This window comes from Thalia democratica, unplaced genomic scaffold (genome assembly GCF_965202585.1).
Source record: "Thalia democratica unplaced genomic scaffold, ktThaDemo2.hap1.1 HAP1_SCAFFOLD_171, whole genome shotgun sequence".
Lineage (NCBI taxonomy): Eukaryota > Metazoa > Chordata > Thaliacea > Salpida > Salpidae > Thalia > Thalia democratica.
The window spans coordinates 35,001-45,000 of NW_028139305.1; the positions used below are offsets into that span (position 1 = coordinate 35,001).

A 10,000-nucleotide genomic window follows, 5' to 3' on the forward strand; every position below is an offset into this window, starting at 1 on the left:
GTTTTAATAAAAAAAATACTTACATCAAATTAAATTTTATAAGGATTAATTTTAAAATATCAAATCGATTGTAAATTAAGTGCAAATAGGTTTTTTAAACAAACCGAAGGGTTTATAAAGGCTTGTAAACGCTCTCAAACGCCTACGACCATACCACACTGAGCACACCCCATCTCGTCCGATCTGGGAAGTTAAGCAGTGTCGGGCGTGGTTAGTACTTAGATGGGTGACCGCTTGGGAATACCACGTGCCGTAGGCTTTTGCTTTTTGAATTCATCTTTTTTGTACTATTTTTCTTTCTGACTTGTTTACACTTATTTTTCATTTATTGACATTTCTTTAACGCTTAAAAGAAAAGAAAATTCTAGTTATTAGCAAACAAAAACCAAAAGCCAATCAGATAACATTATTTGCTGTTTAAACCAATTAGAGCGCTAAAAAAGTGGTTTGACCAGTTTGAGATATCGAAAAAATAATGGCACCATCTTGTAGAGTACAATTTTCTGAGTAAAAATTAATACAATTAGTCTTTTATACTAAAACTTAAAAGTCTTTTTGTCCACAAACAAATAAAAGCGTGGCTACTTGAAAAATCAAACGAAAATAAATTTTGCACTTTTGTATTGTGAGTCATAATAAGTTATTTACTGTTACCAACAGATACTAGCAAAAGCTATTTAAAGTTTTGTATTAACTTAATGTATTTGTAATTACTTTTACTTAATAGAAACTATTGAATTACGTTTACTTAGTTTACTTTTGTATGTGTATTAAATATACAGCAATTTTGTTTGAACTTAAATAAGGACTGTTAAACTATTAAAAGAAAACTATCAAAGTTTACTAACTCAAAAGCTAAATCTTAGTTTTATTGTTATAAACATTTATGTTGTAATTTACTAATAACTAAATGAGTTTATTTCAAACAAAAAGAATTAAATAATGTTATGTTATGTCAAGCCTACTATATGAGGTATATAGGTATATAAGGTATACAAGCTTATGTTTGAAAGTTATAATAATAAAAATAAAAATAAATATTTAGTTGGTAAAGTTTGTATGTTTTAATATGCTTTGAAATATCAATATTAGAGTTAGTATAGAAGTTTTTTTTTAAGTATAATAAATATAAATATTTAGTTGCTAATAATAAAATAAAATACCAATTTTGTAGTTATTACAAAAAAAAAACTTATTAAATTACTTGAAGTTCACTGTAGTTGAAATATTATACAAAAGCTTCACAATTATAAGCTTTGAATAACTTTACTTCATAACTATATTCATGTTTGCATATTTAAATTAGTGTTTTGTGTATTGGCTTTATGATTATTTTATTTTAGTAACTGTTAGTTTTATACTTTAATAAAAGAAATATGGTTAAAAAGTAAGTTAAAAATGAAAGAAGCATAAAAAACACACTAATTAACTGCTTATTCAATAGTTTGATTATTTAATTATTTTTCTGTTATATAGTTTAATCGTATTGTATAAAAAATACAGAGGTTTAAAGTAAGTTTGAATAAAAATAAAACAAAACATATAAAATAAGCATTAGTTAAAATACATAGTTTTTTTTTCTAAGAAAATTTAATTCTTTAATAATAAGTAGTAATTTAAATAAAAAATAATACAAATAAAGTTATACAATATATATACAATAGTTTGTCAAACTAGGCAAACACTACTAGGCAAAAAACAAACTAGGCAAAAAACCTACAAAGTAGGCCACCACTACAATCCAATGTTCCAACTGGAAATTCAATGAGATCGTTACTGTACTTGTGATGAACGTTGATAATCCCCAAGATTGTAAGTCGAAGGCCTTACCCAACCTAACCAGCGCACTGGTTTTCTTACAACTGAATTAATCAACATTTAATATTGAATATAATCATTATTGATAGATAGAGGAATGTTGACAATCAACAACAGATTGTAGGTCAAAGGCATTACTCGACCCAAGTACCCACAACCTAGATTGAACAACATTTGTTAGATAGATTAGTTAGATAGATAAATAGTACAGTATAATCTCAAAGAATTTGAAGCCCGAACATTGAACGATAGTGGTGTTACGTGACGACTAGCGGGATTCGATCTCTCAACCTTCTGCTTATGAGTCAGCTGATGAGACCACTGACCCACCGCGCCACGTCAAAGATAAAGAAATATTTTGCTATATAAATAGGTTGATTTTTATAATTTTGTTAGTGTCAATTTTGTTAGTGTCAATTACAGTGAACTTCAAGTAAGATATACAACAGTATATATATTTCCGAGTCTGACTTTGAGTACTTTTTATATATTATTAACAAGATTTTTTAGGAGTAATATCTGTTTAGTTCTTTAATATATCTTTAAAATAATAATATTTTTTGAGGTGTTTAAAACTTTTAGAAGCTGTATGTAATGTCTTTTAGTTTAATAGTTCTTTTAAATTAGTAAAAAAAAATAAACATGGTTGAGTTATCAAATTAAACAAAATCGAACGTCAAGTATTTAATTACTAAAATTAATTTAACTAAAAAAAAATCTCAGGTAATCTAAAATGTCAGGAATTATTCAAAAATAAATATAAATTTAAAACTTATTATATTGAAAAGATTGATGAATAATACTCTTGAATGTATGCAATGTTTGTATTTGTAATGCAATAACATAAATGGATAGATCAATGACAAATTGTAAACATATTGTATTATTTTATTTTACGATTTTATTTTATTCAATAATATAATAATTCAATAAACTTTACTTCTACTTGTCCTGGTCTTAGGTAATTTATAGATAACAATTATTTAAACAAACACTTTTGTACAGTTACAATACAGTTTTAGTACAGTTTGGGAGTAACTGTTGATTAAAAAAACAAAAAAAAAGTTAATTCAGGTTAAAATTTTATAAGGAATAATTTTAAAATATCAAATTGATTGTAAATCAAATGCAAATATGTTTTTTAAACAAACCGAAGGGTTTATAAAGGCTTGTAAACGCTTTCAAACGCCTACGACCATACCACACTGAGCACACCCCATCTCGTCCGATCTGGGAAGTTAAGCAGTGTCGGGCGTGGTTAGTACTTAGATGGGTGACCGCTTGGGAATACCACGTGCCGTAGGCTTTTGCTTTTTGACTTCATCTTTTTTGGATTATTTTTCTTTCTGACCTATTTATACTTATTACTCGTTTATTTACATTTCTTTAACGCTTAAAAGAAAAGAAAAATCTAGTTATTAGCAAATAAAAACCTATGCCAATCAGATAACGTTATTTGCTGTTTAAACCAATTAGAGCGCTAAAAAAGTGGTTTGACCAGTTTGAGATATCGAAAAAATAATGGCACCATCTTGTAGAGTACAATTTTCTGAGTTAAAATTAATACAATTATATCTTTTATACTAAAACTTAAAAGTCTTTTTGTCCACAAACAAGTAAAAGCGTGGCTACTTGAAAAATCAAACGAAAATAAATTTTGCAATTTTGTATTGTGAGTCATAATAAGTTATTTACTGTTACCAACAGATACTAGCAAAGTCTTTTTAATGTTCTATGTTAATTAAATGTATTCCTAATTAGTTTAAATTTATAGAGTTTATTTGATTTACTTTATTATGTGTATTGAATGTGATATAACTAGGCTTAAACTAAACTAAAACAAAACAATAAAGTAGAGTACTTGAATGGAACCAACACAATTTACAAAACAATTGTATACTATATTTAAATGTGAATATGCAATTATTATTATAAGTTTATAAGTTCACTTTAATTTAATGTATTTTGTAAATTAGTTTTATTTAATAGATAGTAGTGAATTACTTTATTTAATTCACTTTTAGTATGTGTTGTATAACTTTATTTAAACCAGAAGCAAAAACGGGATTATATTTTCAATAAACTACACAATTTGCAAACCAGTTGTGTATTAAATAAAAAGCTATTCTGAATAGTGAATATGCAATTATTATTATAAGTTCACAGTTTACAATTTAGTTATTATTTTGTTCATATTTGCATATCTAATTTATGAAAAGTTAGTGTTATGTGTATTGTGTTATGTTATAATTTTAATTTCTTTATTTGTAGAACTGTTAGTTTTATATTTTAAAGAAGCATGTTTAAATAAATATGTTTAACAAGTAACAAGTTTTTAAAAATGCAAGAAATATGACATATATATTGAACTATTTATTTTTATTCTAGCTATTTGCTTAGTGTGATTATATTATTTTGTTGTTTGTTTTATAGTTTATCGTATTGTGTTTAAATATATATAACAAATACTGAGGTTTAAAAGTAAGTTTAAATGAAAATAAAATAAGACATATAGTTGAAATATAAGTTTAAAAAAATAGTTCATTTTTATTTTTATTTGTTTGTTTGTTCGATTGTTTGTTTATTATATAATCGCGACATTTTATTTAATACTTTTAAGCATATTAAACATAATAATAGGTATAGTTATAGGAAAAATTCAATTAGTTTCTAATGTAATAAAATAGTTTATTTCCACAAATAAAATACCTGAAAAATCAAATGAAAAATAAATTTCGCACTGTTGTATTGTGAGTCATAATAGGTTATTTATTGTTACCAACAGATACTAGCAATGTTAATTCAATGTATTTGTACTTAGTTTTATTTAAATGACAGTATTGATGGTTACGTTTATTAAATATGTTTATTTAATGTTATGTAACTTAAGTAAAACCAGAAGCAAATAAGGAGACTACTTTCAATTAACTACACAATTTACATATCAATTGTATACTAAATATTTAGTTGTTTTGATAGTTATTTTAAAGTTATTAAATTATACAATTCTATTTAGTTACTTTATTTAACTTACTATAGTATGTGTTATATAACTTTGATTAAACCAGAAGCAAAAAGGGAGACTACTTTATAATTAAATAAAAAATATATTATTTATTTTAAGGTTATTCTTGATAGTTATTATGCTATCAGCTTAGTTGCTTATTCAATAAAAAGGTAAGTTAAAAGAAAGTTATAAAAAAATACATTAGATTTATTGTAAATTTGTTTGAATTGTTTATAAAAAGTTTTTATTTATTGCTATAATTATATTTCAATCGTGTTGGGTTTCAAAATACATGTTTCAAATAATATTTTACAAGTATTTATCAGTTATTTAGTTTTCTTTTTATAGTTTAGCCGTATTGTTTTATTTATTTGTTATTATTTTTATTCAATTGTTTGTTTATTATACTTATCGCAATGTGCTTAAAAGAATAAAACAACTATAAAGGTTTAAAAAGTAAGTTTAAATAAAAATAAAATGAAACATATAAAATAAGTTTATGATTTTTTTATTATTATTATTATTTTTATTTAATTGTTTGCTTATTATATTTATCGCGATGTGCTTAAAAGAATAGAACAAATACAAAGGTTTAAATTGTAAGTTTTAAATAAAATAAAATGAAACATACAAAATAAGCTTATGATTTATTATTATTATTATTATTATTATTTTTATTTCATTGTTTGTTTATTATATCTATCGCGATGTGCTTAAAAAATAAAACAACTATAAAGGTTTAAAAAGTAAGTTTAAATAAAGATAAAATGAAACATATAAAATAAGCTTATGTTTGACTTTTTTATTTTATTTTTATTTAACTGTTTGTTTATTATATTTATCGCGATGTGCTTAAAAGAATAGAACAAATACAAAGGTTTAAATTGTAAGTTTTAAATAAAATAAAATGAAACATACAAAATAAGCTTATGATTTATTATTATTATTATTATTATTATTTTTATTTCATTGTTTGTTTATTATATCTATCGCGATGTGCTTAAAAAATAAAACAACTATAAAGGTTTAAAAAGTAAGTTTAAATAAAGATAAAATGAAACATATAAAATAAGCTTATGTTTGACTTTTTTATTTTATTTTTATTTAACTGTTTGTTTATTATATTTATCGCGATGTGCTTAAAAGAATAGAACAAATACAAAGGTTTAAATTGTAAGTTTTAAATAAAATAAAATGAAACATACAAAATAAGCTTATGATTTATTATTATTATTATTATTATTATTTTTATTTCATTGTTTGTTTATTATATCTATCGCGATGTGCTTAAAAAATAAAACAACTATAAAGGTTTAAAAAGTAAGTTTAAATAAAGATAAAATGAAACATATAAAATAAGCTTATGTTTGACTTTTTTATTTTATTTTTATTTAACTGTTTGTTTATTATATTTATCGCAATCTGCTTAAAAAAATAAAACGAGTATTAAGGTTTGAAAAGTAAGTTTAAATAAAAATAAAATAAAACATATAAAATAAGCTTATGTTTTTTTTTTTTTTTATTATTATTATTATTTTTATTCAATTTTTTGTTTATTATATTTATCGCAATGTGCTTAAAACGATAAAACAAATATTAAGATTTAAAAAGTAAGTTTAAATAAAAAATAATACAAATAAAGTTTATTTATAATAAACAAACATATTTAAAACATTAAAAAAAAGTAGTTTATATATATTATTTTTTATTTATTTCTTTTAAACATATTAAATAAAGTATAAAAAAAGTATTAAAACATTTAAACGTAGCATAAATAAGCTTAAAATATTAAAAAAATTGAAAAGAAACAAAGAAATTTAAAAAAAATCGGGAAAAATCGGCAAAAAAAGTTCAACAACAACATTTGAGCATCATACACGTATGCATTACTTTACACTAGTGAGAGAGACGTGTTTGTGCGTTCGGTCGACTTGACGAGAAAGCGGGCTTAAAGCATTACTGTTTAGCACCCGAGGCGCGGCTATTGCAGCGGCGGCGAACGTGCTATGTAAACGCATTGGAGCAGCGTATGAAAAACTACAAGCGTCCAGCGGCGGTAGGCTTATAGCTTTGCGAAGTCGTCGAGACGAGTAGCCGACGCAGGCAGGCACGGCTCGAGGCGGGTAACTGCAGCAGACAGATGGCGTGTTGCTGCTGACGAGTTAACCGGCAGAAGGCAAACGGTTGGTCGGGAGAAAGAACAGTCAGTTGTATAGCTGCATGCTGCAGTCGACGCGGGCTGGCGCTTTAAACAGCAAAAGGCCGGCGCCGACTTTCAGTAACGTTCGCAAGGCTTTTAAGCCGAGTGATAGAAAAGGTCTGTATTTATACAGTAAAAACGCTCAGTCGAGCAACGGGTTTAAAAGCCCTCGGATAGTTATCTGGTTGATCCTGCCAGTAGTCATATGCTTGTCTCAAAGATTAAGCCATGCAAGTGTAAGTACGAGCTCACGTACAGTGAAACTGCGAATGGCTCATTAAATCAGTTATGGTTCATTTGATTGTACGCTTTTACATGGATAACTGTGGCAATTCTAGAGCTAATACATGCGTAAAGCGCCGAACTGACGTGAGGCGCGCATTTATCAGACCAAAACTAACCGGCTTTCGGGTCGTTACAATGGTGACTCTGGATAAGCTTGCGGATCGCACGGCCTAGTGCTGGCGACATCTCATTAAAGCAACTGCCCTATCAACTATCGTCGGTACGGTATCGGCCTACCGAGGTTGTAACGGGTGACGGAGAATCAGGGTTCGATTCCGGAGAGGGAGCCTGAGAAACGGCTACCACATCCAAGGAAGGCAGCAGGCGCGCAAATTACCCATTCCCGGCTCGGGGAGGTAGTGACGAAAAATAACAATGCAGACCTCGTACGAGGTCCTGCAATTGGAATGAGTACACTTTAAACTTTTTAACGAGTATCCATTGGAGGGCAAGTCTGGTGCCAGCAGCCGCGGTAATTCCAGCTCCAAAAGTGTATATTTAAGTTGTTGCGGTTGAAAAGCTCGTAGTTGGATATAGGGACGGCGAGGTTGGTCGGTCGAAAGGCTAGCACTGGCCTCGTTGTTCTTGTTGGTCGGTGCCTTCGCGGTGCTCTTAACTGAGTGTTGCGGTGGTCCGGCAAGTTTACCTTGAAAAAATTAGAGTGTTCAAAGCAGGCTTTACGCTTGTATAATGTTGCATGGAATAATGGAATAGGACCTCGGTTCTATTTTGTTGGTTTTCGGAGCACGAGGTAATGATTAATAGGAACGGACGGGGGCATCCGTACTGTGCCGTTAGAGGTGAAATTCTTGGATCGGCGCAAGACGAACGACTGCGAAAGCATTTGCCAAGAATGTTTTCTTTAATCAAGAGCGAAAGTCAGAGGTTCGAAGACGATCAGATACCGTCCTAGTTCTGACCTTAAACGATGCCGACTAGCGATCGGGCAGTGTCGAACTTAAGAACTGTCCGGCAGCTTCCGGGAAACCAAAGTCTTTGGGTTCCGGGGGAAGTATGGTTGCAAAGCTGAAACTTAAAGGAATTGACGGAAGGGCACCACCAGGAGTGGAGCCTGCGGCTTAATTTGACTCAACACGGGAAATCTCACCCGGCCCGGACACAGCGAGGATTGACAGATTGAGAGCTCTTTCTTGATTCTGTGGGTGGTGGTGCATGGCCGTTCTTAGTTGGTGGAGCGATTTGTCTGGTTAATTCCGATAACGAACGAGACTCTTACTTGCTAAATAGCTGCTCGACCCATTGGGTCGGAGACAACTTCTTAGAGGGACTAGTGGCGTTTAGCCACACGAGATTGAGCAATAACAGGTCTGTGATGCCCTTAGATGTTCGGGGCCGCACGCGCGCTACACTGACCGGATCATCGTGTGTTCCCTAGGCCGAAAGGTCCGGGTAATCCGTTGAACCCCGGTCGTGCTAGGGATAGGGACTTGCAATTGTTTCCCTTGAACGAGGAATTCCCAGTAAGCGCGAGTCATTAGCTTGCGTTGATTACGTCCCTGCCCTTTGTACACACCGCCCGTCGCTACTACCGATTGAATGGTTTAGTGAGGTCCTCCGATTGAGCCTGGTACGTGCGGCAACGCACTCGCCGGTGTTCGAAAAGACGATCGAACTTGATCATTTAGAGGAAGTAAAAGTCGTAACAAGGTTTCCGTAGGTGAACCTGCGGAAGGATCATTAACGAATCGAAATTTGATTTCAAGCGACGTCTCTTCTTCGAAGGGACCGAGCCCTGTAACTGTTATAGTTCGGTCGCGTTGCTTCCTGACAGCGGGAGTAATAATTCAGCACGCAAGTGCTGGCGCGGCCGCTTCTTTTTGAACACGATTTTTTGGTTGCATTGAGATTGATTAACACGAGAGATCTCTTAGCGGTGGATCACTCGGCTCGAGCGTCGATGAAGGACGGAGCTAGCTCCGAGAAGTAATGTGAATTGCAGGACACATTGAGCATCGATATTCTGAACGCGTATTGCGGCCTCGGGTAATCCTGGGGCCACGTCCGTCTCAGGGTCTTTAACACACCGATCCTTTCATTAGTTTGAAAGTGCCTGCGACTCGTTTCTGTATTAAGGAGCGTGTCGTCAAAGACAGCTGGTCTGGCGATTTCACAGCTGAAGCGTGAGCAGCCTGCTGGCCTCGGGTGAGGTAGCAACGACGGTAGGTGCTCGAGAATAAGTTAAGTGACTTCAAAAGGCCGACGTACAAAGCGCATGTACTTTTATAGTACATCACTTTTGACCTGAGATCGGGCGGGACGACCCGCTGAACTTAAGCATATCACTAAGCGGAGGAAAAGAAACTAACAAGGATTCCCCTAGTAACGGCGAGTGAAGCGGGATAAGCCCAGCGCTAAATCCGAGCCTTTTTGGAGGGCGAGGAAATGTAGCGTATGGAATTCAGCATGCGGCGAACCAACGACTGCCCACGTTCTTCTGATCGAGGCCTTTTCCCAGAGCGGGTGTTAGGCCCTTGGCGGCGGTCGTAATTCGTCCTAGCGGTTTTCCCGGAGTCGGGTTGTTTGGAAATGCAGCCCTAAGCGGGTGGTAAACTCCATCTAAGGCTAAATACTGGCTCGAGACCGATAGCGAACAAGTACCGTGAGGGAAAGTTGAAAAGCACTTTGAAGAGAGAGTTAAAGAGTACGTGAAACCGCTTGGAGGCAAACGG

General features: G+C 31.9%; 5 non-coding genes across 5 annotated transcripts in view; all 5 read left to right on the forward strand.

Moving 5' to 3' along the window:
* Window positions 1-140: 140 nt before the first annotated feature.
* LOC145845859 (5S ribosomal RNA) lies at window positions 141-259 on the forward strand. The gene has a single exon (XR_014370554.1). It is a non-coding gene; the product is annotated as a 5S ribosomal RNA (ribosomal RNA).
* Window positions 260-3,005: 2,746 nt separating this feature from the next.
* LOC145845816 (5S ribosomal RNA) lies at window positions 3,006-3,124 on the forward strand. Its single transcript, XR_014370514.1, has one exon. It is a non-coding gene; the product is annotated as a 5S ribosomal RNA (ribosomal RNA).
* A 4,079-nt stretch (window positions 3,125-7,203) lies between these two features.
* LOC145845854 (small subunit ribosomal RNA) lies at window positions 7,204-9,011 on the forward strand. Its single transcript, XR_014370549.1, has one exon. It is a non-coding gene; the product is annotated as a small subunit ribosomal RNA (ribosomal RNA).
* A 182-nt stretch (window positions 9,012-9,193) lies between these two features.
* Window positions 9,194-9,346, forward strand: LOC145845829 (5.8S ribosomal RNA). Its single transcript, XR_014370526.1, has one exon. It is a non-coding gene; the product is annotated as a 5.8S ribosomal RNA (ribosomal RNA).
* Window positions 9,347-9,568: 222 nt separating this feature from the next.
* Window positions 9,569-10,000, forward strand: part of LOC145845812 (large subunit ribosomal RNA) — a 3,631-nt gene continuing 3,199 nt past the window's right edge. The window contains exon 1 of the ribosomal RNA XR_014370511.1: window positions 9,569-10,000. This exon is cut by the window's right edge and continues 3,199 nt beyond it. This is a non-coding gene — a ribosomal RNA (large subunit ribosomal RNA).